Source organism: Phyllobates terribilis, unplaced genomic scaffold (genome assembly GCF_046119375.1).
Source record: "Phyllobates terribilis strain yellow unplaced genomic scaffold, ASM4611937v1 Scaffold_13__5_contigs__length_258822181, whole genome shotgun sequence".
Lineage (NCBI taxonomy): Eukaryota > Metazoa > Chordata > Amphibia > Anura > Dendrobatidae > Phyllobates > Phyllobates terribilis.
In genome coordinates, this window is record NW_027362773.1 from 189,015,697 (window position 1) to 189,030,983 (window position 15,287).

Here is a 15,287-nt window from a genome sequence, read left to right on the forward strand (position 1 = left end):
TTAATACCAAAAATATCAGAGTTCCTCGTGCACCGCCACTCCATACAAGAAGGGGTTCTGCAACAGGATCGCTAAGGGGTCCCAGCAGTCAGAAAGTTGTCCCGTATCCTAAGGAGAGTGGATAGCTTAGCATAACCCTTTAAGGTGATAACGGTTAGATTGGTGTGCGTCTCAATGCTCGGACCCCACTATCATCAGAAGGCGGACTTGTGTCCTGTGTTCTTTTGGAAGTCTGTGATGTCTTCATTGGTGCCGTAGACTAGAATGGGGTAGCAGAACGCTCTTGGTGTCCCCTTCAACGTCTTATGGTCTCAATTTTGCAGCCAGGGATGAACGGAGCCCCCATTCTGATGAGTAGTCGGGGTTAGAGAGGAGCGAATCGATTGAAAGGACCTGGACAGTAGCCAGGTAGACCGCCTCGTACCTGCCGGCATCTCCGCCATCCGGCCTGCCACAATGTCATCATCTCGGTGTGATATATACATGATATTGCGTCAGGACGGCTAAAATTGCACTGCAGCTGGGTCCCCCCCACTAACACCCTCTTCTTTTGGGGTCGGCAGCTAATCAGTAGGCGCAGAAGTTACCAAACAATCATCTGGAATGGCCAAAATCGACTATTGTGCCCAAATTGTAACCCACTTGCTCGGAGCTTTCACAATTGATTGTACATGCTCTTAGATCCGTTTTTCAGTTCCATGGGGACGGCCGGCATCGCGTGAACTTGCCGGAGGCTTTTTTTGGCAAGCACTTCTTATGTTATTTTGGATTTAGCCCATTTCTTGGAAATGTTCGGTGCCAGAAATCTGTCCGTTTTCTATCGCAGATGTTCCAGTGGAAGTGAGAAGGCAGCAGTAACATACCCGAGGAATTTCTCATTTTCCTGCTCGGCTGATGATCGCGCGGACATATGATGTGACTGCTTACTAGAGCGCAGTGTTCGGCTGTCTCCCGCAGTCACATAGACTCATAGTTTTCACAGAGGGTTATTGCCATCTTCATAAATTTGCATTATTTGATAGTGTTTGTGAAGGCAACCAATTTTGCAATTTGCTGCTTATTAAAATTTTCAGCCATTCTTGAGATATTAGCACTTTTCTTTGTCGCCTAGGATACCAACCACCACTGCTAGACAGCACAACATGTGCAGCGCTTACAAGCACTTTTCTATTAAGCTTGTAAGCGTTGACCAGCATCGCTGTTACATCCTTATCCAGGCCAGCATCAGCGCAGTGCTTAAAAGCCAGACTGCAGCGGTGGTCGGACTCCTAGGCAACGAGCTGGAAACAAAAGAAAAGGAAACTGTTAATATCTCAAGAACTGCTGCAAATTTTAATAAGGAGTAAATTGCAAAAGTGCACTATCTGAAGTCATGTGTGTGTGGGAGTAATAAAATCTGTCAGCAGCAGCTTTCCTGCTTGTTGATGGTTTCCAGGTAGCCATCTTTTTTTTTTTTTCTACAAGAGGTAAAACATTCCTCTGATATCAGTCTATGTCTGCTGACAAATGGACATAGAGATAAAGCCAAGAGGGAGAGAGAGATAAAGAGGCGACCATGAGACAGCCTGCAAATAGGAAGATGCAGCAGAGCCGAGCCGGTCAACTGTTTATTCTGTGCACTGGAATAAAGTAGGTTCTCCTGCAGGACAGATCTGGAAACTCCATGACACCGCAATGGATGCATTGCAGTCCCATGCCGTTACATAGGACTGCAGTCCCTGCACTGTGTAATATCAGCCTGCCATATGATCACCATGAGAGATTAGGTGTGAAACCACAGATAACATTGTGATCTAATGGCTCACACAGATGTAGCAGAGCTGAGTTCGTACTACGATCCGACTACATTAGTGCAACGCGATCACATGATCCATTCGCAGTCTGTTTTTTGCCTTGAATTTCTGAAAACTCGGTTAAAAACTCAGTGATTTCACAGCTTTTTTTTTTTTTTCCGGGAATGCATCATGTGAACACTGCCAAAAGCCATGTTACCGCTGGCTACTGTTTGTTCTGCATCAAAGTATGCAATACCTTTTTGATTATTGCTTTTTTGGAGCTTTTTTTTATGCGTTTTTACCCTATTTTTTTATGCACTTTGGTGCAGGTTTGAAGCAGTATTTTTCTATAGAAATGCCTGTATTCTGCACTTAAAATCAATTGCATTTGTCATTTTCATGCTTTTTGCCTAAAATTCTATGGGGAAAAACTGCTAAAACCTCGCTGCTCTTTTATGCTATGTGGGACCATGGCCTCATATGAACTAAAATCTGCTACATCTGCGCATTCTGATTTTACAAATATCGTCCGCACTTTTACATGGGACTGTAACTCAAAATCGACCGCTGATGATGCAAAATAAGTGTTCACAGATGTAGGAGAGTCAACTTTGTCAATTGTTTAGTAGTGGGGATTCTCTGCAGGGCAGCAAGTATGGTCTATGCTTTCTACTGAATCCGTACCCTGCTCTGTGTGCTCCTCGCCTTTTGCCGGGCCGCCCTCCTCGCCTTTTGCCGGGCCGTGCTGTTTTTTGTTGGAAGGAGGCTGTATTGAGCGATTGGTGGTAGTTCGGTTCCCCCACCAATCTGCAGGCAACTAAAGTGTCTGCCAACAGATTCAAAGTTTGATAACTCCTTAAAAAAAACAGCACATGCACCCTCTCCCCCCTTCACCCCCCCCCACACACACACACTCCCAAAACCTCGCACTACTCCTCCTTGGCCAAAAATACTGCTTAAAAATGGTAAGGGGAGTATTTTCACCCAGCTGAAAAAAAATGTATTGAGGTGAAAAGGGCAAAGAAAAAAAGTTCTGTTGCCAAAGTTTATGAAAAGTGGAGTTTGACACGAGGCCCAGATGACTGGAGACAGAAAGTGAGAAAGTGTGCGTCACAGGCTGCTGTATGAAAACCCCCCACCATGCAGAAAACCCTTGTGGTTGGATCATTCCTGTGTTTTCCTGTATGGCAGATGTAGAGCCGTGTACCTATCGGCCACAGAACTACTGTAAGTATTACAATGTATAAACTGGAGGGAATACAAAAGCCAAATTATCCACATTTGTGTAACCTGTACTTTTTCCTTCCATCCTGTATAAAAGGAGACTCGGACACTTTTAAAATAGCTGCGGGCTGGATATAGCGATTTCCCACAAGGAGTAATATAAGTAGCATGCAACTGTAACCTCCATGTAGCTGGAGACTGTCTGCACAGAATTACTGTTCAAGCCAAGCACAGGGGATTAGTGCACCCTTGGTGTGGCCAAGAGCAATTTGGGGGGTGGGGGCGCCCCCGGCGTGGCCAAGAGCAGTTCGGGGGGGCGCCCCCCGGCGTGGCCGAGAGCAGTTCGGGGCACCTACAGACCAACTTTTTTTTTTTTTTTTATCACCCTCCGCCTCCCTCTTCCTTGATTGACAGCTCTGACTATAAGTGCAGGTTCACACGAGCAAATAAAACATCGTTCTGAAGTTCATCCAGAAAAGTGAAATCTGAACTTGTAGTTTAGTAATAATTCCGCCTGTACGATTGCAGCAAATGTAATTGAATTATTGTTTACTTTAATTACTTTTAGTGCTCCGATAAAGAGGATTTTATTTTCTATTTGTGCAGTTTTATTGTTTTGAAATAATAAACTCTCTCGGAAATGAACCACACACCTTCAGTATCTGTCGGTGGCTGATGGCTATTCCTTCTGATCTCCCCATACACGTGCACACTCTCTTCATCCAAGAGCGAATGTGTTTTAAATAGAGAATAAAGCGCTGCTTGACATTTCTGCTTTACCGGTGTCATTGTGCATCCAGAAATGGCTGTCAATCACTAGTGGCACCGCCCACTGGACTCCTAAGTTTAGAATGAGCATAGATCTACATTAAATGATGCCTCATTCTGCAGATTTCACAGCAATTTCAACCTGACTGGTTCAGTTTTTCAGTTTCAGAAATCCCCCTTTTCTCTGTACTTTTTTTTAAAGAATTTTCTGAAAATGGAAACCCCCTTTAATTTGTTACATTTTTACATTGTGTGGCAAGGCTACAATGTAAAAAAATAATAAAATATTACATGTGACTATCTTTTTTTTTTTTTTTTGTCATGTTCACAAAAACATAAAATTGATGTCTCACTTAGCAGAAAAAATAAATTCCCCCGAGCCGTGTGTCTGCTGTGAGTGACAGGCTTGCCTACAATGACTTCATAATTGCTGTGACATCACCATCTCCAGATCTGGCGGCGGCGTACACTACAGTTGCTTAGAAACCCTGGCTCGTATTGTATGGACATCTTGTTCTTATACATTTACACTGGAGCGTGCGGCTGCAGCGTGGAATCGGTCCCAGTGTTCAAATCTGCGTGAAGATTTCCATGCAGCTGAATCAGGTCCAAACATATGCTGGTAATATCAGATTACCATGACGCTCGGTGCAGGTGAACCCGTATACCTTTTAGAGGGAGGAAAATCAAAACCTATACTATTACAATACAGCTGTAAACCTGATTTATTTTAGAAATTCTGCTCAGTAGATGTGGCATTTCTTGATTTTTCTTATTTTATTGAAAATTCTTTATACAGAACCAGGTTGGCGTTTGGTGGATTCTGTCTTCTGTAGTAACGTCCAATTTTTAGCCCTTTCTGTATGGTGTACCAAATTGTCGCTGGAGGGTTGGATAAAAAATTGCCGAAGGGAGGGTTGGAGAAAACTACGGCCGAAAGGGAGGGTTGGAGAAAACTACGGCCGAAAGGGAGGGTTGGAGAAAACTACGGCCGAAAGGGAGGGTTGGAGAAAGCTCCGGCCGAAAGGGAGGGTTGGAGAAAGCTCCGGCCGAAAGGGAGGGTTGGAGAAAGCTCCGGCCGAAAGGGAGGGTTGGAGAAAGCTCCGGCCGAAAGGGAGGGTGGGAGAAAGCTCCGGCCGAAAGGGAGGGTGGGAGAAAGCTCCGGCCGAAAGGGAGGGTTGGAGAAAGCTCCGGCCGAAAGGGAGGGTTGGAGAAAGCTCCGGCCGAAAGGGAGGGTTGGAGAAAGCTCCGGCCGAAAGGGAGGGTTGGAGAAAGCTCCGGCCGAAAGGGAGGGTTGGAGAAAGCTCCGGCCGAAAGGGAGGGTGGGAGAAAGCTCCGGCCGAAAGGGAGGGTGGGAGAAAGCTCCGGCCGAAAGGGAGGGTGGGAGAAAACTACCAGCTAGTTGCCTAAATGCCTCCGTCAGGCCGTTGCGTGAAACACACTGTCTGCTAGCTCCCTAAATACTACCACCACACAGCTGTCTAAATATCCCCAAGAGGCAGCTACAGAAATTGCCCAATCCATAAACTTGGGGGTGCAATTGCCTTTCCAAAAATGTTATCACCAAATGTAGTATTGCAGTGCTTGGTTTGGGTTCTCAGGGCATTAGGGCCAAAGGCGCCCCCCATTAGTGGTGACAAGTAGAGCTGCACACCCTAAAGCTGGCACTATACATAACATTTTGGGGCAGTTTTATGATGCCAATCGATAAGAAAAATATAGACTGTGTTTGTATAAAAGAAGTTGTAAATCCTTGGGCAAAATTGGAGCTAAGCACCCCCATACACTTTGGACTACTGTCTGCAGAACCCACTGATATTGATAGTCTATTACATATAGGGGTTGAGAACAGATGATTGTCGGACTTCCGATCCTTTTGTTCTCCTGAACATAAGCTGCCGCCCAAGATGTCTGGCAGCGGCTGTCTTGGAGAATACATAGGAGCTCTTGGCCGAATGAGGGCGCCTGTATATGTGAGATGGTCAAGATAGCCGCCCGCTAAACCATCTTTCGGCTAGCCACCATCTGAGGTGTATGTGGGGCTTTAGTCTGGTAATGCTTCAGAATACTAAAATAAGCATTATTTACCAGTTGAAACCCCTGCCACTCCAGCGCCATTTCATGGCTGAGAGGAATATTTATCTGACTGCGCTAGCCACAACAGGGTGGGAATCTGGAAACAGTAATGTGGTCTAAACTACGGTCTCCTTGAATTGACTTTACATCCACTTCTATGTGATTTATGGAAGCTGCAATATTGTTTCTAAGGGAATGTGTCTGAAGTTATGCCCAAATTTTGGAGTCCCTTTAAAGAGGACCTCTGACCAAATTTTTCATGTTGAACTGGACACACGATGTGGCTGTGGAGCGGAATAAAACATGTTTGTTTTTTAATTTCGCCTCTTCTTTGCGGTGTAATTAGCAATCAAAGTATTTGAGACCAAATGAGTTAACTCTTGTTAAGTGGGTGTTATCAGAAAGCTTTCACTGGGGTGTGTCCTTCTGCTTTCTGTATGATGCTGACCAATCATAAGCGGGCAGCAACACACACCCACAATCTCCCAGCACTTTCTAATCATGCAGGAGGTGAGACCAGGAGATCAGAGTTGTATCTGTACACCTTGCACAGTGAGGAGCCTGCTCTGAGCTATGGAGGGGGCGTGTTCTTTTTCTGCTCTGTTGCTACCTGCTTATGATTGGGCAACTTATACAGGGAGAAGAAGAATACAGCTTTTTTTTTTCAGAATCAGAAAATTGTGGCATCCGTAAGTTTGCAATCCATTGTGTATGTGTACTCCCTGACCGGACCGGACCTCAGTAGCATATGTTGGATTTCAGAAACAAAACTGCTGAGACCCTCGCTGAATGGGGAAATTAAAAATGTAGTGACGGTAGAGCACTTGCAATCACCAGCAGCCGTCCTCTCACTGCTCCATGTGACAATATTGCTTTGTTTGGAAATGTCTTGTTTTTGGTGCATCTTCTGTCCAAGATTGTTTTCCCCAGTGCTCCTGATGCCCTATCAGTATAATTGCCAATTTTCCAGGAACATCTTTAAAAAGGGGTGTCCTCACAAACTCCCAGAAAAATTGGTAGATCTCCGGGCACTTCCTAAACCTTCCTGAAGGTGGAGTCGAAGTTCAGGTGTACATTTAGTGGGAAAGAACAGGGCGTGTATAGAGCTGTGGTCAGGTCAAGCTGGGAGATAACTTTGCAACAGCTAAAAATTCACATGTTGGTATTCACTGATCTATTATAAGTTCCATCTCTGCCTTTAAAGGGTTATTCTCAAGTTGTCTCTTGAGCATCTCCACAACTCTGCAGTCTCCTTACTTCCTGGTGTCTGGTTGGTCGGCTTCTCATTGAGTAACACTTTTGGTGAGCAGCAGAGCTGCAGAATTAGTAAAGTACAGCAGAACTTTTGCTGAAACACATTCAGCTGTCAATGTTTTGTTCTGACTCTACACTGCCATCACTGGATTTACATATAGTGATAACAAGACATTTCAACACGCTGCCGCCAGGGAATTTTTTTTTTTTTAAGCTTCTACGTATTACAGTAAACAGAACGAGTCAACAGTAAATCTGCCAGTGAGCTCATATGGTAGCAGTCTGATTTTGTAATTGTTATATCTTCTCCTGAACAATCATCTAAGCTGTTTTATGACCTATGAAAAGTTCCGTTATCAACTGGTTATAAATTTGTTTAGATTATTTAGAATAAGACACATAAGTATTAGGCCATGTGCCCACGTAGCGTTTTTACGGCTGCGAAAACCCTTGTAAAACAGTCTGCCATGCAAAGCAATGTGAATTCGGATGTGCTGTGCACATGATGCGCTAATTTATGTGCAGAATTTGCATTGCGTTGCAAAACGCAGCATGACCATTTCTACTGCTGTTACGCTGCAAATTCGCGGCCATTGTGGAACATTGAAACGTAATCGCGGTGCGTGTGGTACCCGGGATGAAGAGGAGACTACAACTCCTCTTCATCCCGGCAACCACACGGTGAAGAAAAGAAATAAAAAAGTTAAAAATAAACAAAACCTGTATATTCACCTCTCCGGTGGCCCCCGGTCTGCTCCCGCCCACGTCCTCTCTCCTTGGCGTCCCGCAGTGTACTGTCAGGACCTGCGGTGACATCATTTAGTCACCTGATGGTCACGCGACCGCTGATGTCGGCGGTCAAGTGATGGTCGCGTGACCATCAGCTGGCTAAATGACGTCACCGCAGGTCCTGACAGTACACCGCGGGACGCCGAAGAGAGAGGATCGCAGGATCGCCGCCGGGAGGAGACCGGAGAGGTGAGTGTACAGGTTTTTTTTCTTTTTTTAACGTTTTAATTCTCTTTTTTTTTCCACTATAGATGATGCATTTAAAGCATCAGTTGTTCACACAATATAAATCCATGCAACCGGCTATGTATGCATGTGATTTTTATTTTTTTTCTGCTCAAAAAAAAAAAAAAAGCTTAGAGTTTATAAATCTCATGCACAAGCAGCTTTTTTTCCTGACTTAATTTGAGCACTGCAGTGTGTTTTGAAAAACCTGCAATTCTTCCAGCGTTATTGCAGCGTTCTTAGTGAATAAAGTTTATTAACATATACTGTTGATAAATCACACATGTAATCCGCAGCAAATACCGTATTTTTCGGACTATAAGATGAACCAGACCATAAGACGCACCTAGGTTTTAGAGGAAGAAAATAGAAAAAAAAATTGAAGCAAAAAATGTGGTCATGATGCCTGCCCTGTTAAGGGTGAGGGGGTCTGCTGCTGACACTGTTAGAGGGGTAATGTCCCCCAATTCTGTTAATATCCCCCATCCTGGTATATATGGCCCCCTCATTCCTATTATATGTGGTCCTTATCCCCATCCTGATATGCATGGCACCCCAATCCACCATCCTGGTATGCATGGCCCCCCTCATCCCTCTTCCTCGTATGTATGGCACCTTCATTCCTCTTCCTGGTATGTATGGCACTCTTCATCCCTGTATGTATGACATCCCTCATCCTTGTATGTATGGCACCCTTCATCCCTGTATGTATGCCTCCCCCCCTCATCCCGGTGTGTATGGCACCCTTCATCCCTGTATGTATGGCCCCCCTCCTCCCTCTTACTGGTATGTATGGCACCTTTGTTCCACTTCCTGGTATGTATGGCGCCCCTCATCCCGGTATGTATGGCGCCCCTCATCCCGGTATGTATGGCGCTCCTCATCCCTGTATGTATGGCCCCCTTCATCCCTCTATGTATGACACCCTTATCCCTCTTCCTGGTGTGTGGCACCCTTCATCCCTGTATGTATGGCCCCCCGCATCCTGGTATGCTTGTCACGTCCTGATCCCTGTCGCGCTGCACAGAAAAAAAATAAACAATTATACTTCCCTCCTCCAGCCCTGTGTCCCGCTCTGTGCCGGAATAGTCACTGCTCCCCACGCTGGGGCTGCGTGCGTGGGGAGCAGTGACCGTTCATTCTCCCTAATAGCGCGCACACTGTTCCCGCAGCGCGGCTCCTGCTGCACTCGGCTGTCAGCGTGCCCGCTATTAAACTCCAGAGAGGAGGTGAGTATAATTGTTTATTTTTTTTCTGTGCTGCGCGACGGGGATCAGGGGGTGCCAAGCATACCAGGATGAGGGGGACTACTAGGAAGAGGGATTAGGGGGGCCATACATACTGGGATGAAGGGTGCCATATATGCCGCGCTGTAGGCACAGTGTACCGGCTATTAAGTAAAATGAATATTCACTGCTCCCCATGCCCATCTGCGTGGGGAGCAGTGAATATTCATTTTTTTTTTAGGAGTGGGCACAGTGTAGGCTGCAGCAGGCGGCTGCTGCCTCCTGTGCCCTGCTACACTGCCGCTGTCGCTTCCCCCATATCCTCTACCCACAGCCACAGTATTTATGTATATCGGACTATAAGACGCACCCCCCACTTTCCTCCAAAATTTTGGAGGATAAAAGTGCGTCTTATAGTCCGAAAAATACGGTAGTTGCATTTCATATGTAGCATTTTTACTGCCAAGAGTGAAGGTTTGGGCTGCAGAAAAAAAAAAGACTCATCTAATGGTTTGCGTGTATACGCAGCAATATTTTTCACTTCCTGATTGAGTAGCTCGTACATATTTCCGTCCTCAGGACCTCGGATATCATGCGTCATTGCAGTGAAGCCCAGTCCTAAGTGTTATTTTTACACCGGATATCGCAGCCATATCCAGATCTTAATTCCTGCGCTCGCTGCTGCGTCTGACCTGGCATTACCTCCTGTGACTGTGCACTGTGGATGTCTCACCTCCAGCATACTCAGCATGTTTGCTAAATAAAGAAAAATTTCAATGGTCCTCTAATTAATTCCAGCCCCGCCCACTCATGTCACATGAGCGGCGAGCAACGCATTCCGCGATATTTATATCTGCTTCTAACAAGTGTTTTTCTCCTTGCAACGCCTGCACAAATGTAAGATCCCCAGAAATAAACTCCTTGACCATGATGGAACTAGAGCTGACGCAGGTTGGGGTTAATTCGGCACCCATCACTGTTCCCAATAACATTCATGCCCTCCACTTGTAGTTCTCATGCTGAGAGTTGTAGTTTGACAGCAGCTGGGGGGTCACAGATTGCTGCTGTGTATCATGAGCGGCTGCACACAGCTATGCTGAGATCCAGCTGCGAGTTTCTGTTTGCTTTGTGTCTTCGTAATTGTTTGTATTGGCGAGCGGCCCTGTTATTCCTGGTGGATCTCCGCTACAGTGCAAAAGTCAAAGACCACTGTCACTTATACCTCATTGTGGCCATTAAGCAAGTTCTTTATTCTTCAGCACCGAGAAGAAGAAAATCTATATTTAATAAAGGTCTTAATATACTGCATATACTCTCACATTTTCAAAGTTTTTCAGCTGCAAATTAAAGAAGCAGTCCGGGCTGTAAAATAATAAACTTTCAGATGCATATGAGATAACATAAGAATACTAAGCTCATACTGTCCTTTTAAATCCCCCATGGCACCAGTATAGGTCTGTGTTTACATTGCTGAAGCTATGGTAGGCCATTATTGGCATAGATTATGGGGGTCCTACCACTGGGATTCCTAGGGTCAGAAGAACAGGCTTCCCAATCCTTATCTCCTGGGCTGAGACTACATGGCAACTTTTCCTGTGACATACAGTGCTGGCCAAAAATATTGGCACCCCTGCAATTTTGTCAGATAATACTCAGTTTCTTCCTGAAAATGATTGCAATCACAAATTCTTTGGTATTATCTTCATTTAATTTGCTTGCAAGGAAAAAAAACAAAAGAGAATGAGGCAAAAATCAAATCATTGATCATTTCACACACAACTCCAAAAATGGGCCAGACAAAAGTATTGGCACCCTCAGCCTAGTACTTGGTTGCACAACCTTTAGCCAAAATAACTGCGAACAACCGCTTCCGGTAACCATCAATGAGTTTCTTACAATGCTCTGCTGGAATTGTAGACCATTCTTCTTTGGCAAACTGCTCCAGGTCCCTGATATTTGAAGGGTGCCTTCTCCAAACTGCCATTTTGAGATCTCTCCACAGGTGTTCTATGGGATTCAGGTCTGGACTCATTGCTGGACACCTTAGAAGTCTCCAGTGCTTTCTCTAAAACCATTTTATAGTGCTTTTGGAAGGGTGTTTTGGGTCATTGTCCTGCTGTAAGACCCATGACCTCTGAGGGAGACCCAGCTTTCTCACACTGGGCCCTACATTATGCTGCAAACTTTGTTGGTAGTCTTCAGATTTCATAATGCCATGAACACAGTCAAGCAGTCCAGTGATAGAGGCAGCAAAGCAACCCCAAAACATCAGGGAACCTCTGCCATGTTTGATTGTAGGGACCGTGTTCTTTTCTTTGAATGCCTCTTTTTTTTTCCTGTACACTCTATGTTGATGCTTTTTGCAAAAAAAGCTCTACTTTTGTCTCATCTGACCAGAGAACATTCTTCCAAAACCTTTTAGGCTTTCTCAGGTAAGTTTTGCAAACTCCAGCCTGGCTTTTTTATGTCTCGGGGTAAGAAGTGGGGTCTTCCTGGGTATCCTACCATACAGTCCCTTTTCATTCAGACGCCGACGGATAGTACGGGTTGACACTGTTGCACCCTCGGACTGCAGGGCAGCTTGAACTTGTTTGGATGTTAGTCGAGGTTCTTTATCCACCATCCGCACAATCTTGCGTTGAAATCTCTCGTCAATTTTTCTTTTCCGTCCACATCTAGGGAGGTTAGCCACAGTGCCATGGGCTTTAAACTTCTTGATGACACTGCGCATGGAAGACACAGGAACATTCAGGTCTTTGGAGATGGACTTGTAGCCTTGAGATTGCTCATGCTTCCTCACAATTTGGTTTCTGAAGTCCTCAGACAGTTCTTTGGTCTTCTTTCTTTTCTCCATGCTCAATGTGGTACACACAAGGACACAGGACAGAGGTTGAGTCAACTTTAATCCATGTTAACTGGCTGCAAGTGTGATTTAGTTATTGCCAACACCTGTTAGGTGCCACAGGTAAGTTACAGGTGCTGTTAATTACACAAATTAGAGAAGCATCACATGATTTTTCAAACAGTGCCAATACTTTTGTCCACCCCCATTTTTAGGTTTGGTGTGGAATTATATCCAATTTGGCTTTAGGAAAATTCTTTTTGTGTTTTTTTCATTGAAGACAAATTAAATGAAGAGAATAATACCAAAGAAATTGTGATTGCAATCATTTTCAGGAAGAAACTGAGTATTATCTAACAGAATTGCAGGGGTGCCAATACTTTTGGCCAGCACTGTACAAGTGAATGGGGTTGAATTGCGACCCATGAGGGTACTGCGACCATAACAAGCAAGTTGCAAGAAATCCATCCGAGTCCAATGCAGCCAGATTCACTTTTATTATGCATTGATGTAGCAGCAGCACCTAGCAAACTTCGGTCGCATGACAAATGTCGCCACCAACGTCTCCGTGCAGCTCCAGCCTAGTCGTTCATTTACTTCCCAAATGCAAAGTAAAGAAACTTTCTAAATAGAATTTTTTTTTTTTTTAATAACTATCATTTTGCTGCTGCACAGGGGTCCGTAATGCTGGGACGTTAAAAGGACCGCCGAGAGGCCGGACAGAATTCTGTGCGCATCAGAACAATCGTTAAAATGATAGTTCTGTGCTAATAAAATATAACCTGACGAAAGAGCTAAAACACTTGTTTGTCAGGAGCATTCTCTGCATCACGTCATCCCGTGTAAACAGGAAATAATATTCTCTGCTCACAGAACGATCATATTAACAATTTTAGTTAGACTCTGAATTAAACAACCACCCGTTTAACTGCCAATAATCATCCTCACATATGTAGTTCTCGCTGTTTATAGTTTACACTCCTGCCGCGTTAAGTCGTTCAGTACAAATTGCAGCGCTCCTACTGAAATATGACCTGTCCTCGAGCGTCTGCCATACTACAACCAGGGCTTGTCATGCGGAGAAGCGGTGACGACACACATCTAAATATAAACTATTTGCATTGGCCAAAGGTTGCTACCTGCGCATTATCCTTGGCTTCTGCCACATTTCTTACTCCTGTGATTTCTGTAATTTGAAACAGACCTGTCCCTTTAGTAGGATATTAGTAAGAGAAGATAACCCAAATGGTTGCAGCTTTTCCAGAATTGGATATTACTGAGAAATTGCATGACATTAGAAATGTTTGGCTCTTTTTCTCTCCTGGAAGCTGCATCACACTGTGTGTGGAGGGAATCTATTATGGGGGCATCATACTGTTTGTGGAGGGAATCTATTATGGGGGCATCATACTGTTTGTGGCGCAAATGTACTGTAGGGAACATCGTACTGTGGGGGAAATGTACTGTGGGGAACATCATATTGTGTGTGTGTGTGGGGGAATGTACTGTGGAGGACGTTGTACTGTGTGTGGGGGAATGTACTGTGGAGGACGTCGTACCGTGTGTGGGGGAATGTACTGTGGAGGACGTCGTACCGTGTGTGGGGGGAATGTACTGTGGAGGACGTCGTACCGTGTGTGGGGGAATGTACTGTGGAGGACGTCGTACCGTGTGTGGGGGAATGTACTGTGGAGGACGTCGTACCGTGTGTGGGGGAATGTACTGTGGAGGACGTCGTACCGTGTGTGGGGGAATGTACTGTGGAGGACGTCGTACCGTGTGTGGGGGAATGTACTGTGGAGGACGTCGTACCGTGTGTGGGGGAATGTACTGTGGAGGACGTCGTACCGTGTGTGGGGGAATGTACTGTGGAGGACGTCGTACCGTGTGTGGGGGAATGTACTGTGGAGGACGTCGTACCGTGTGTGGGGGAATGTACTGTGGAGGACGTCGTACCGTGTGTGGGGGAATGTACTGTGGAGGACGTCGTACCGTGTGTGGGGGAATGTACTGTGGAGGACGTCGTACCGTGTGTGGGGGAATGTACTGTGGAGGACGTCGTACCGTGTGTGGGGGAATGTACTGTGGAGGACGTCGTACCGTGTGTGGGGGAATGTACTGTGGAGGACGTCGTACCGTGTGTGGGGGAATGTACTGTGGAGGACGTCGTACCGTGTGTGGGGGAATGTACTGTGGAGGACGTCGTACCGTGTGTGGGGGAATGTACTGTGGAGGACGTCGTACCGTGTGTGGGGGAATGTACTGTGGAGGACGTCGTACCGTGTGTGGGGGAATGTACTGTGGAGGACGTCGTACCGTGTGTGGGGGAATGTACTGTGGAGGACGTCGTACCGTGTGTGGGGGAATGTACTGTGGAGGACGTCGTACCGTGTGTGGGGGAATGTACTGTGGAGGACGTCGTACCGTGTGTGGGGGAATGTACTGTGGAGGACGTCGTACCGTGTGTGGGGGAATGTACTGTGGAGGACGTCGTACCGTGTGTGGGGGAATGTACTGTGGAGGACGTCGTACCGTGTGTGGGGGAATGTACTGTGGAGGACGTCGTACTGTGTGTGGGGGAATGTACTGTGGAGGACGTCGTACTGTGGAGGACGTCGTACCGTGTGTGGAGGACGTCGTACTGTGGAGGACGTCGTACCGTGTGTGGGGGAATGTACTGTGGAGGACGTCGTACCGTGTGTGGGGGAATGTACTGTGGAGGACGTCGTACCGTGTGTGGGGGAATGTACTGTGGAGGACGTCGTACCGTGTGTGGGGGAATGTACTGTGGAGGACGTCGTACCGTGTGTGGGGGAATGTACTGTGGAGGACGTCGTACCGTGTGTGGGGGAATGTACTGTGGAGGACGTCGTACCGTGTGTGGGGGAATGTACTGTGGAGGACGTCGTACCGTGTGTGGGGGAATGTACTGTGGAGGACGTCGTACCGTGTGTGGGGGAATGTACTGTGGAGGACGTCGTACCGTGTGTGGGGGAATGTACTGTGGAGGACGTCGTACCGTGTGTGGGGGAATGTACTGTGGAGGACGTCGTACCGTGTGTGGGGGAATGTACTGTGGAGGACGTCGTACCGTGTGTGGGGGAATGT

The 15,287-nt window shown here is 46.2% G+C and overlaps 1 protein-coding gene across 1 annotated transcript in view; it reads left to right on the forward strand.

Moving 5' to 3' along the window:
* Nucleotides 1–15,287, forward strand: part of CPNE2 (copine 2) — a 99,814-nt gene that overhangs the window by 3,621 nt on the left and 80,906 nt on the right. The window lies entirely within an intron of this gene.